The following is a 13322-nucleotide window of genomic DNA, read 5'->3' on the forward strand; positions in this document are numbered from 1 at the left end:
GGAAGCAGCCACCCTCACCCAAAATTACGCACGGACCATCGGACTGTCTTGCTCCCCAGAGAAGTCCGAACTGCTCCTCATCTGGCCTAAGAACCACCGCTGTCCCCGCTCCCCCATTGCTATTGAATTGAATGGTTACCAGGTACCTGAGGTTGGCACCCTCCGTGTATTGGGCTTGCACATCCAGAACGATGGCAAAAACACCACTACCCTCAAGAAACTCAAGCAGGTTGCAGGCGCGATATCGCACCTCATCCGCAGGGTTTCGGGACATCATAGAGGCATGAAGGAGCGCGACCTATGTCGCCTCATTCATGCCTTTGTCCTCAGCCGTGTACTGTACACTACCCCATACTTACAACTATCCAAACATGACATAAACGCTTTGGATGCTTTGATTCGCAAGGCATTCAAGGTAGCACTTCATCTTCCCCTCAACACACCCACAGACAGATTACTAGGCCTGGGCCTCCACAACACGATCGGGGAACTGGTGGAGGCCCACCGACAGGCCCAATACATCAGGCTCACAAAAACTTCCACAGGTCGGTATATCCTGGACTCCCTGGGAATCAAAATACCGGCCAACGACCCAAGCCTTCTCGCCATCCCACGATCCCTTCACCGAGAGCTTCTCATCAGGCCGCTCCCGAGGAATATGCACCCGTCCCACCATGAGCAGCGCCGCAGAGCCCGTGCGAAGGCACTCCATCGAGCGTACGGCCCCCAGCCGGACGCCGTATGGGTGGACGCTGCCTGCACGGGTGATGAAGCGACAGCAGCTGCGGTGGACTCCTCTTCATCCACCCTCCTCACACTACCTCTCCCTCCAGATACGTCCCCAGAGGCTGCAGAGGAAGCCGCCATTGCACTTGCTATAATCCGCACGGAAGCCCGGTATATTTTAACTGACTCTAAAACTGCGATTCTAAATTTTGCTCGAGGCCGAGTTCATGTCCCTGCTTTTGGCATACTGGACTCGCCCGATGCACCCCCGCCCCGCCAAGTGGAGCTGATATGGGTGCCTGCGCACTCCGGGAATCCCGGAAACGAGGCAGCCAACCTTTTAGCCTGAGGTTCTTTAAACCGGGCTCAGGTGGCCTCTGATCGGGGATTCACGAAGGATCGCATGCACTCATTGAGTGAGCTGACTCAGGCATACAGAGCCTCACGCCAGCTCGACCCCACGCCCCACCCCTCCCTGGATAACAAACACGCAACACTCTGGCGCAGACTACAGACACACACTCTCCCCTCGCCCCTTACCCTAACCCACTATCATCCCTCCTTCCCCACTCCTGCTTGCGCCCTATGCCCAGAACCCTTCGCTTCTTCCCTCCACATCCTTTCCCTCTGCCCGGCGGACCCTCCCCCGCGGGACCTAGAGAACCTCAAGACCTGGGAGGACTGGGAGACCCTGCTGCACTCGGAGGACCCGGCCGTGCAGACCATCGACACCGGCCGTGCTGCCAGTGTTATGGACCTCAGGAACATAAGCACTTGAGTGCAGTGGGGTCGTGCGGGGACCCTGGGGCGTGCCCCGAATTCCTTTGTAAATAAAGTTTTAAGGCGAGAGCCTTTAATGCCTCATCGTTGTAAGCAGCAGTTGACAGAAAATGTCACGCTTTTCAATTGGTCGAAACGGCCGTGACGTCACAGTGCGCGAATTTCAAACGGGGCCAATTGTACTTTGACTAGTAACCATGCAACCAATTGAAGGGATCGTATAGTGATGCCCCAAGTAAGTGGGACTGAGCTTAGTTAATTGCTTACTTAACTAATTAGCCTAATTAATCTTTCTAGTCAGACCAGATAAACAAATAAAAACGAGTAGGAAATTGGTCGAGCTCGGGAATCGAACCCCGGTCTTCGGCGTGCGAGACGAGCATGCTATCCACTCCGCCATGCCAGCTCGATGGTTTGGAATGAACTCAGGCGCGTCTAGTGAATACGGTGTCTTCGCTCACTCTCATCCTCCTCCCTTCCCTTCCGGCGAGGTTTAGGTGTCCACCGAGATATGAGAGAGATACATTTCCTTTCCTCAAAAACCAATTTACCGACGAGCGAGGCGTAGAACCGAATGCGCGATGGCGTTCTATGGACTCCCTGGCAGCGTTGCAAGACGCTGTCGCGTTCCACTCTTAGAGGCGAAGCTTAACGTCTTAACCACACATCAGTGACAACACTTAAGGTAAAAAAAGTGCCCCCTTGAATTTTGACGGGTGTCCACCGAGATATGTGAGAAAGTTCTTTCCTCAAATACAATTTTCATTTCCTTCATTACGGGCCCTCTTTGTCTTCTTTCACTCCCACTTCCTCCCTTCCTCGACGGTGCTGTTCAGGTGTCCACCGAGATGACACAATTTCTGCGCCATTTCATTTCCTCAAGAAGCGTTGCGTTCAAAGGGCAAGGCATCGCGCCGAACAGGTGGTGGCGTTCCGTGGACTCCCTGCCAGCGCTACAACACGCTGTCGCGTTCCACACCTAAAGGCGAAGCTTAAGCGTCATTACTTAGCACTTAATTGGTATTCAGGCATTAATCAGTAATTACACATTAATTAGTGATTTGTCATCAAAGTAATTAGTACTCAATTATATGTGACGCCACCAGTTCCACTGAAGCAGTCAAAGTGGTGCGGAAAACGCTTTCGCCTCTACGCACTTTAGACAGCCAAAGTGCCCCCTGAATTTTTCTCTCTCTCTCTCTCTCTACGAAGGGCGCTATTTTATAGCGTTCGCTATGACTCTGCGTTTGTCTGCGTACGCTCTACTAAAAGCCTCTGTTGGCGTAGACGTATGCCGGTTTACCGGACTCCGAATGCGCATGCGACGTATCATGGATGGGGCCAGGCGGGGCCTCTGCGCGTGCGCAGCCGGAGTCCGGTAAGATACGCATGGGTATACGTCTACGCTAATATGTCTTCCGTATGCTGTCAAAGCGTGATGTCCCGGAAAGTGTTTGCTTATAGCCTACGTAATGTATTTGTAATGCTTTTTCGACACATCTGGAAAGCGAGTTTTAGCATCACCGTACGAAAAACACTGTAACTATGGTAACTGCTAGACAGCAAACGTGGCTAGGCAAGCCTGGCGACGGTAGCAATGGTAACGTGTTACCGTATTTGCCGTACGCCTGTCCGGCTACGCGTTCGAACCGGACCGCGGCGGCCACGTTTTGATGGAAGCGAAACGCAAAGGCGTCCATGCGCTGCGCGATGTCAGTGCACATTAAAGATCCCCTGGTGGTCAAAATTATTCCTGATACCTCCGCTAAGGCACCTCTTTTTTCCTTTCTTCTTTCGCTACCTCCTTTATTCCTTTCCTTACGGCGCGGTTAGGGTGTCCACCGAGATATGTGTATCAATTACTGCGTCATTTCCATACCTCAAAACCATTTTAGAATTTTTGTGTGTCCGGCTGCGTTAAATCACGGCCGGTCTCGAAGCCCGCCCGTCGAGACCATCCGTAGCTAAATGTATGCTAAAGGCGTGGCGGGATGCCTTTTGTTAGGGTCGCCACGTGGCTGTGGCCACACCTATTAAAGAAGAGGGGTGCGCTGCCCCCTCCTTTCACCGCCTTTTGTGCAGCCACGCTGGAGACTCCCTCAGCCCTACCCTCAAAAGGGAGGCAGTAGTAGAGCTGTGCACGGGCTCGGGCCGGCCCGAAAGCCCGTACCCGGCCCGGCCCGCGGGCCGGGCTCGGGCCTTGCGGAAGTCCATTCACCCGGGCCCGGGCCGGGCTCGGGTCACGGTATATATGTCTCCCAAGGGCCGGCCGGGCTTCGCGACCGAGTACTTGGCCACAGAGTCGACCCCTTGCTCAGAGTTTGAGCTATCCCAGTTTTTGAGAAGCAAAGCAGCGACGTACTCAAAGCTTTCTCTTCTTGCCAAGAAAGTGTTAGCCATTCCGGCTACCAGGTCAAGCAGCGAGAGAATTTTCAGCGCTGCCGGGTTCAATATGAAGGAGCGCCGCACTTGCCTCAAGCCGTCATCAATGGACGATTTGTTGTTTTTACATAATAACTTGGAGTGATAACTCTCTACATGCGCCGTGTTTACATATGCTCACTAATTTCATCTAGACCATGAGAGCCGAGCATTTTAAAAACATTGAAATAAACTGATTTTCCTTAAATTGTCTCTTTCTGTTTCATCGTCACTTCAATTTCAGTTTTGCAGGTCGGGCCGGGTCCGGGCCGGGCCTTAACTCGGGCCGGGCCCGGACGGGCTTAGGTTTCTTCAGTGTCGGGCCGGGCCGGGCCTCCGTCAGTAGTGTAGGGCTCGGGCCGGGCGCGGGCTGAAATTTGCGGCCCGTGCACAGCTCTAGGCAGTAGGCTGCGTTTTCCCTTCGTTTCCACTCTCTCTCTCCCCATCCTTGTCCCCTGTCTCGAATGGGCGCGTTTTGGTTCGCAGTTACACGTATGAAAACTGTACACTGAAGCCTACAGACGGGTCCTTATTTAAGAGAGTTATTATTTAAGAGAGTTATTTAAGAGAGTCGCGATTCGATATCTCTCCGATATGGTGGATGGAGCCAGTGCTCCCGGTGCTGATTCCTTACGTAGAAATTTTGTCCACCAAAAGCTGCATCACTTGCTCTCCTTGCCGGGCCGGCAGAGATGCCGTCCACCGGCAGCCGTCGGTACCTCATCGCTCAGGCCTCTTCTCAGCCCACGTATTAATATTTCGCCTTTTACTAAAGATTACCGTGGGAAGGGGCCCTCAAATGAGCCTATAGGCCAATTTTTGGAAGGTCTGGGCTCGACCTCGTACTTCAATCCAAAGAAAGAGCTTTACTTACTTACACACATTAGCGTGCTTTTAAAAGTACGCTGATTTTTTTTTTTTTGTATGATTACAACACGAAAGAATATTTTTCTCTTCAAGTAGGTAGTGCTCTTGTCACCAGGGGTTAGGCCGACGCCCCTTCACTGAGGAGGCCCTTTTTATCTTTTGCAGTATGTCTTCCTTCCAAGATGAAACTTCTTATGTTTGTTTCCCACGAACTGTGACGGTAGTCGCTGGATTATAAATTTCTCGCGGCCACAGGTATGTATACATGTTACGCTAGCTTTACGTATACAGCGGCACCAAAGATGAGAGTAAACAATGGATGCTTCGTATGTACGGCACGTTTGGTTTTTTGCGCTATGATGAATTATATGATGCTGTACTTTCTCTAGTACACTGGGGCTTCCTGTGTGCGCAACGGCGCTTATTTATTCGAGGTCACAAATCTTATGGTTCCTTGCAATTCATTGAAAAAAAAAAACACTTCACTGCTCCGCGAGGCCTCAGAGACTGCTGTACTTGTCACAAGCTATCCTGAATATGACGATGGCATGATTTAAATTGAACATTATCAAGGTTTGGTTATAAGAATTGGATGTTTTTTTCCAAGCAGATGGTTACTGTTATCATTTCTCACCTATTGGGGAGAGTACTTCAGTTCGGAAAATAAACTTTTGTAAGCACGCGTTGTCCTGTCGTTACATGAGGTGGTTTCAGTTTTTTTTGACCATTTCGTCTTTTGTGGTAATTTTTTTACCAATCACGGCAGTCTGATAACGCTCCGCCCCGGGGGAATTTCGGGCTACAGGAGCCGTTCACCAAAACAGGATTTGAGAGTGTTCACTCGGCCTAAAGAAATCGTAGGAATAGAAGCAGCCAGGGAAGATTGGTTCATGCTTCAGTAGTGCAGCTTACGTGCTTTTATTGAATTCTAATGACAACACTGTAGTCAGCATGGCCGACAACTATAACAGCACTGAGTTTACATGTTTTGTAAAACATTGGTTGCCTAGAGCGCACAAAAAACAGGACTTGTGTAAGTCAGAACTCCTTTCTTTTTCCAACAGTGGTATGACAGGTGTTGACCTTTCTGATCAAGCCGTCAACTGCTACTACATCGGCATCAGGGACAAAAGTGGGAGTGGCTGTTGACACGAAACCTCCACTTTGCAGTTGTGAACGCCTGAACAATCTACCACATTGCTAGAGACGAGCCTGCTGACTATTCTTGCTTTGGTAAGAACGTTGCTCGTCGTTACCTACGCCTTGACATGCAGCAACCAGATGTTCGCACACACTCTTGCTCAACCGTGTATGATGCTTCTTTGAAAAGGGGAAATATTCACGCGCAAATGAGGATAACTGCGGTACCAGTCTAGCAGAAAAGATTCCTGAAGGCCTGCCAAAAATGTTATACAGTCTAGCCCGTTTATAACGAAGCCACTTATAGCGAAATAGCGGTTATAACGAAGGGATTTCAATTTCCCATTCCCATTTTTGCATTTTCAATACATTCTGGGTCCGGTTTTAACGTAATAAATAAGAGCGCGTCAGCGGATATAACGAAGAGATTTAATACCAACCGAAAAATAATCTGCCAATCAACAGATTTTTGTGTCCTTGAGGCGATTTTTTCCGCGAAAATAAGAGCAAAATTAGGCTGACGGCGTCCTTTCGTGGCGTCGTCTGCTCTCCTGCGGAGAGAAAGGTTGCTTCACTGCATCGCATGGCACGCCGGCCTCGTGTTGCGCCGTCCTTGAACGGCGAGAGCGGTAGAGCACGCCGCGCAGGGAAAAAATGTAAAAAAGAACAGAGACGATTTTTTTTTTTCGATGACGTCGTAGAGAGCGGCCGTCTTGGCCAATCGCGGTCCTCTATTTCTCCCAGGCAGTCGGCGCCACGGCTGGACTGCAGTCTGCAGGAGGTGTGGCAGCGCGCGCTTTGTTTTATGTCGGTGCCGCGGTGCGCAAGGCAGGGAGAAAGCGCGGCAGCATTGTGCATGTTGGAAGCGTGGCTCATTTTTATCGTTATCGCGGAGTTCGACCAGATCTTTGGTTCGCAGTTGGATGGTATGGAAGCCGCAATCCTGAAGTCCGCACTCGCGAAACGTGTTCAGGGGACGCTGGACGACTTATTTCAGCGGCAATAAATCGGTATGCCGATGTTTGCATTTTTTGTCGTAGTCCACATAAAACGAAATAGCGGATATAGCGAAGTGATTTCCGATTCCCGCCGACTTCGTTATAACCGGGCTAGACTGTATTACCCCGAGTAAAAATCACGCACGCGCACAAATGTCACGCCACCAAGTAGGAGTGGAGCACAGTAGCCGCATGAGCTATGGGGAGGACCCAGTGTACTATAAAAAGTACAGCGTGTAACTTCGGAACGAATGAAGATATAACGAAATTTAAGTAATCTGTTTTTCTCTATAAGAGAGCGTAATGAGCTAAATATGAAGAAAATCCCTCAGTTAGAATTTTTTTGGGCCCTAATGGCTTAATGTAACTGCAGTAGGCGGCGAGCTGTGATTGTGAAGAGCTGCTTCATTCTGGAGGAGTTAGAGGGAGTATTCAAGTTAGCTTACGGGCGCTGTTTTGTTGTCAAGCATCCTGCACCGCGTAATGGCGGCCGCTGTGACGTGGGCTTGGTGTGAAGGTAGGTTTAGGTTTAGGATGATTTTAAAAAAGATAACCATTCCTTTTCTAGGTGATCAGCATTTGCGGTAAGCAAATTTTTTTCTTGGCCTGCTACGCAAAGCGTATAAGACAGCACTCCAACTACCACGCATCACGTCTACAGAAAAACTCATGGCCCTGGGATTGCATAACACCTTTGAGGAGCTACGAGAGGCGCAGCTTGAGTCGCAAAAATTAGGCTGTTGCAAACAACGACTGGAAGAGCGCTCCTGCAGAGGCTCGGATACCGCGAGCAGATGCGAGAAATGTCGAGGAGGGCAACGGTCCCCGACGAGCTTCGCAAGACCCTCAAGGTAGCGCCAATACCAAAAAACATGGATCCCAACCTCCATCGAGGCAGGAGAGAAGCGAGGGCCGAATTCATCGAGAAAACATGTGGTCCTCAAGCCACAAATGTGTATGCAGACGCGTCTTGGAGAGGAGGGGATTCCAAAATTGCTGTAGCGGCGGTGGTCGATTCGTCTTTACGCGAAATGACCAGCGCATCGCTCCGAGGCTGCACAGCTGCAGAGTCCGAGGAAGTAGCCGTTGCTCTAGCGGTGGCGGAGGGCTATAGAACCGGGCGGTCACTAACAATACTCATGGACTCTCAAACAGCCTACCGAAATTACATGAATGGCAGGATAGGTCGTCACGAGCTCCGTATACTCCTCACAGCGAGCGACAGAATTAAAAACCAGGAAGAACAAAACGAAGAGATCTCACACAAAATTGCGTTGGTACCGGGGCACACGGGGGTGGCAGGGAACCAAGAGGCCGACGGGATAGCTCGAGGATACATTACTTTCCAAGCATCCGACGAGCCCGCGGAACTCGCGCCAGCACCCAGGGAATACTCGGCCATACTACAAAACTATAGAGGCAGAAGAATGCGATATCCCCTACCGCACAAATCTCTCAGCAGAGAGGAAGCTGTCACTTGGAGACAATTACAAACAGGCTCTTTCTTAAACCTACATATACTAAACAAAATGCACCCTACGATATACGCAGACAAATGTCCCTGGTGCGACAAAAAACCTACTCTATACCACATCACATGGGCCTACCAAAACATAGACATGGTCCCCAAAATACAAAACCCGTGTGCGGAGCAGTGGGAGACTCTGCTGTCCAGCGACCGCTGTGAATACCAACAAGGTCTGGTACAGCGAGCTCAACGGGCGGCAGTGGCCAGCGGAGCCCTGGACTGAGGGCAACGGACCACTGATTAGTGGCGGACGACTTCGACAGAGAAGGCTCCTGGGGATAGAACCAAGCCGTCTCTGAAGATGCCCCCAAACCGCAGGAAAAACCATTAGTGAAAATAGAGTTTTCCCTTCCATTGAGAAAATGTTTGCAAGTGGTTGTTTTTTTTTTTGCGCCTGTAGATATTCTAGCATTTCGTGGTATCAATAATCAAGTGCTGCTGAGATCGTCAACCAACTGAAGGTTAAATTCAAGGGCTGCGAGGCGCCGGTTTATGCGCAAATCAAGTTGTTTTTTCAGGAAAGGAAACGGCGCAGAAACTGTCTTGCTTCCTTCTCATCAGGCCGCTCCCGAGGAATATGCACCCGTCCCACCATGAGCAGCGCCGCAGAGTCCGTGCGAAGGCACTCCATCGAGCGTACGGCCCCGAGCAGGACGCCGTATGGGTGGACGCTGCCTGCACGGGTGATGAAGCGACAGAAGCTGTGGTGGACTCCTCTTCATCCACACTCCTCACACTACCTCTCCCTCCAGACACGTCCCCATAGGCTGCAGAGGAAGCCGCCATTGCACTTGCTATCGCTCGCACGGAAGCCCGGGATATTTTAAGTGATTCTAAAACTGCGATTCTAAATTTTGCTAGAGGCCAAATTCATGTCCCTGCTTTTGACATACTGGACTCGTCCGATGCACCCCCGCCCCGCCATGTGGAGCTGATATGGGTACCTGCGCACTCCGGGAATCCCGGAAACGAGGCAGCCAACCTTTTAGCCTGAGGTTCTTTAAACCGGGCTCAAGTGGCCTCTGATCGGGGATTCACGAAGGATCGCATGCACTCATTGAGTGAGCTGACCCAGGCATACAGAGCCTCACGCCAGCTCGACCCCCCGCCCCACCCCTCCCTGGATAACAAACACGCAACAGTCTGGCGCAGACTACAGACACACACTCTCCCCTCACCCCTTAACCTAGCCAACTATCATCCCTCCTTCCCCACTCCGGCATGCGCTCTATGCCCAGAACCCTTCGCCTCTTCCCTCCACAACATTTCCCTCTACCCGGCGGACCCTCCCCCGCGGGACCTAGAGAACCTCAAGACCTGGGAGGACTGGGAGAGTCTGCTTCTCTCGGAGGACCCGGCCGTGCAGACCATCGCCACCGGCCGGGCTGCCAGTGTTATGGACCTTAGGAACATAAACACTTGAGTGCAGTGGGGTCGTGCGGGGACCCTTGGGGGTGCCCCGAATTCCTGTGTAAATAAAGTTTTTTCTCTCTCTCTCTCACGGTGGACATCCAAACCTTGCCGTAAGGGAAGGGATAAAGGAGGGAGTGAGGAGACATTTCCCGGCCTTTACAAGAACCCGTGTTCGGTGCTTGCTCGTTTCCGAAACCGCTGGTGCCGAAAATACGGGTTGGTGCATTCCGCGTAGCCGGGTGGAGAGGTCTCAAACAGGGTTAGAAACAACTGAGTCTTAAAAATCGAGCACTTGTGGCGTTGACATCCTTCCTTGAGGACAGCGGCATCCTTGTGAAATACTGGTTTTGTAGTATTTAATTAGTCAGTGTTAGAGCTCTTACCTCTCTGTGAGTGACTGCTTCAATATCTATTTTATTTTCTCTCTTCCCTTTTTAATCCCCTCATTCCCTTCCCCAGTCCAGGGTAGCCAACCAGAAACTTTTCTCGTTAACACCTTTGGCTTTCGCCCCTCTCTGGTTTTCTTTTTTTGCTTTTGCTGTGCTTGGTATAAACAAGCTAATTTTTGTGTTTTTTAAGAGTGCTTTAATAGCGTTGTTTCTTACTTTTACTGTGTAGTGCAAATAAGCTTATTTGTTGTTCACTCTGTCCTTGCTTATTGGTATCTCTTATATATATACTGTATTGTGTACAGCTCTGTTAACATTCACAGCGCTTGTGTTCGGTCATTAATGTTGCTGCTCCGGACGCATTTGATTTGGTATTTCAGGTAGCGCAAAATGGTCAAACGGAGAGAAAGACGCACAGAACACAAGCGCTTGCGCTGTGTGCGTCTTTCTCGGTCCCTTCTCCCATTTTGCGTATACCTCACGTACCACAGATCGTAGTTACCGACTCGCCCAAGTGTATACGCTTGTACTTCATAATGTGTGTCGTGTACTGTTTTTGTGCTTGTGTTGTGTTATGTTGCATTATTTATCGTCAGACCAAGCAGCTTCTATTAATCGGCAAAAACGAGTAGCTGGTACTATGCGGCATCAATTTGTACGTCCTTCCTTGTTCATGTAAATAATAATAAAAAAACGACAGATTCGCTCCGTCGATCGAGTAGAGATTTCTCTTTTAAGCAAACGATAAAAACGAACCAAAAAAGCACTAAACACAACGGTTGCGAAAGCACGACAAAATAAACATGGCAACAGGGCGCACGCACATGGCCTGAACTTATCTAATACACTTGTAATCGATGCAAACGCGGAATGGTGCACGCATAACACAAGCAGAGAAACAGCGAGTAACGCCACTTATCCTGCCTTTATCCCGATTACGCCATCCCATGTGGGCAAAACTAATGCTGACTGGGCTTTGTCCGGCGCCAGGCCAGTTGCTTTCGATCCAGCGTGCGAACGGAGGCCGAGCCTCTGTGACGGATAGCCTGCACTCGCGTCACTCGGTAAGCCGCCTGTGTCGAGGAATTTTGATTGTCGCGGTTGTGTGAACACGCTGTAACTTCCATTGTCCACAGTGCTTCTTTACAGAACGATTTTTTACTTTTTCCGTGCTTCCCACGCCTTCACTGTATTTTTTAACGTCCCGAAGTGACGCGGGCTATGGTCGAGACGCCGAAGTGCAGTGCGCCAGATTAATGTGGTCAAGTGCACTGGGATCGCACAGTACCCAGCCGCATTATGCGTTTCGCCTCGATCGAAACCAGCGGACTCAACTCCCGGTGTTGTTTGCAATCCGGCCTTCGACGGGCAGGTTTATGGCTTGCGTCGCCTAATATGTAGTGTGCACGGAATAATCTTGAGCCCTGTTTACATGAACCCGACAGCAGCGGATCAAGTGAACTCTCTTGGCGTGCTCTGCCAGGCGCTACCACAGGAATAGTTAACCGGTTCGTGCTTGTGTTCTCCCTCGCAGAAAATACTTTCCCTGAGCGTGAAAGTGGAAATTGCGGAGTGGGCTGCAAGTCAACTCGTCCCTGTTGTCGACCTGTCTGCTTCCAGCAAGGACACCGCTCCGATGTGTGCCCCACACCGAACATTACTGTGTGCGGTCTCTGCTGAGTGCAAAAACTGCCCTACGACCACGTACGTCTATTCGCCGAAGTGCGTAATATGCCGGCGAGACACACCGCGCCGGGTCCGGAGAGTGACGGAACAGGTATTAAAGAAAGCAAGGCCAAAGCCCACCGGATAAAGAGCATGCAGCGACCAACGCCGGCGCCCACGCAAGCGATGGCTCAGCTGACAGGGAGAGACATCGAGGAGCCGATCGAGGTCTAGTTCTAGTCTAGATCGAGGATAGTTTGCGCTCTTTCAGTCTCTCTCGTGTGTTTTCCTGTGTGTGTCTTTTGTGCGCAATTCGTACCTACAACAGAGGTCTGACTCCTTCCCGCCTCTGCCACCAGCCGGCCCAGAGGAAGGCAACAAACAACAGGAGACAAGAAGAAGCTTTCCCAGATGAGCGGCGGCAAGGTAAGCGAGGCTTCACTGCTCTGCACTCAGTAGGAAGGGTAGCAACACAAAGAACACAAACAACAAAGACAATCATGCTGGTGAACAGCGCAAAAAGGCGGGACAACGACAAGACAAGCGCTGACTATCAACTGGGTTTATTGAAGGACGGAGGGAATATATACGATAACATAACACAGAGAAGTGAGAAGATAGTGTTAAAAGGGCCGTGAAAATAAAAAATTATGTCACATGGGAAGTAATGTATGCTAACTCCTTGTTGCTAAGTGTCACAGAAGGATTGCTGATGCATTCGTCACCTTGCCTGTGGATGTGATGCGCTTCCATTATTTCGCGCGTGAGTTTATCTTTATATGCGGAACTGAACTTCGGTTTTCTTGAACTCAGGTGCGCACTTGCACTTTCTGCAGCGGAACTTTGTGCGCGGAAGCCTGCCATTTCGTTCCGATTTCCTTTCTTGCTCCCTTTCATGTTGGCATTTGCACTTTTCACAATGAGTAGCAGCGTGGCTAAGAGGGTCACTTTTCCTTGTGTTTTCATGTTTTCATGCTCCATGAGCCTTTTGTTTAAGCATCTGCCGGTCTGCCCGACGTAAACAGCACCGCAAGAGAAGGGAATTTGGTACACCGCGTTTTTTGCACATGGTACAGAGGGTGAAACATGGCGTACCTGGCAGCCTTTCTTCTTTTCTTCCTTTGCCTGTGCAACCTGCTTGCACATGGAGCTCAGTTTGTGCGGAGCGGAAAACACAGCATCGACATCATATCTACCGGCCAAGCCGTGCGTGTAAGGAACCACCGCTGGTCTTTTTACCTACTTGCCTTCATTGGGTCGGCCATTTTTTACAAATTTTATCAGCTTTTTGGGAGCCCTAGAACTTATTTCATCCGGATAGCCGTTTGCGCGTAACCTGCAGACCTGCATTGTAATGCTATCAGCAGTCTTCTCATGGCACGACTTTTTGAGAGC

The 13322-nt window shown here is 50.4% G+C and overlaps 1 pseudogene; it reads left to right on the top strand.

Moving 5' to 3' along the window:
• The first annotated feature begins 4650 nt into the window (after window positions 1-4650).
• On the top strand, window positions 4651-4768 carry LOC149362990 (U5 spliceosomal RNA; annotated as a pseudogene).
• Window positions 4769-13322: the final 8554 nt, after the last annotated feature.

This window comes from Amblyomma mixtum, chromosome 2, assembly GCF_055824585.1.
Source record: "Amblyomma mixtum isolate Tamu chromosome 2, ASM5582458v1, whole genome shotgun sequence".
NCBI lineage: Eukaryota > Metazoa > Arthropoda > Arachnida > Ixodida > Ixodidae > Amblyomma > Amblyomma mixtum.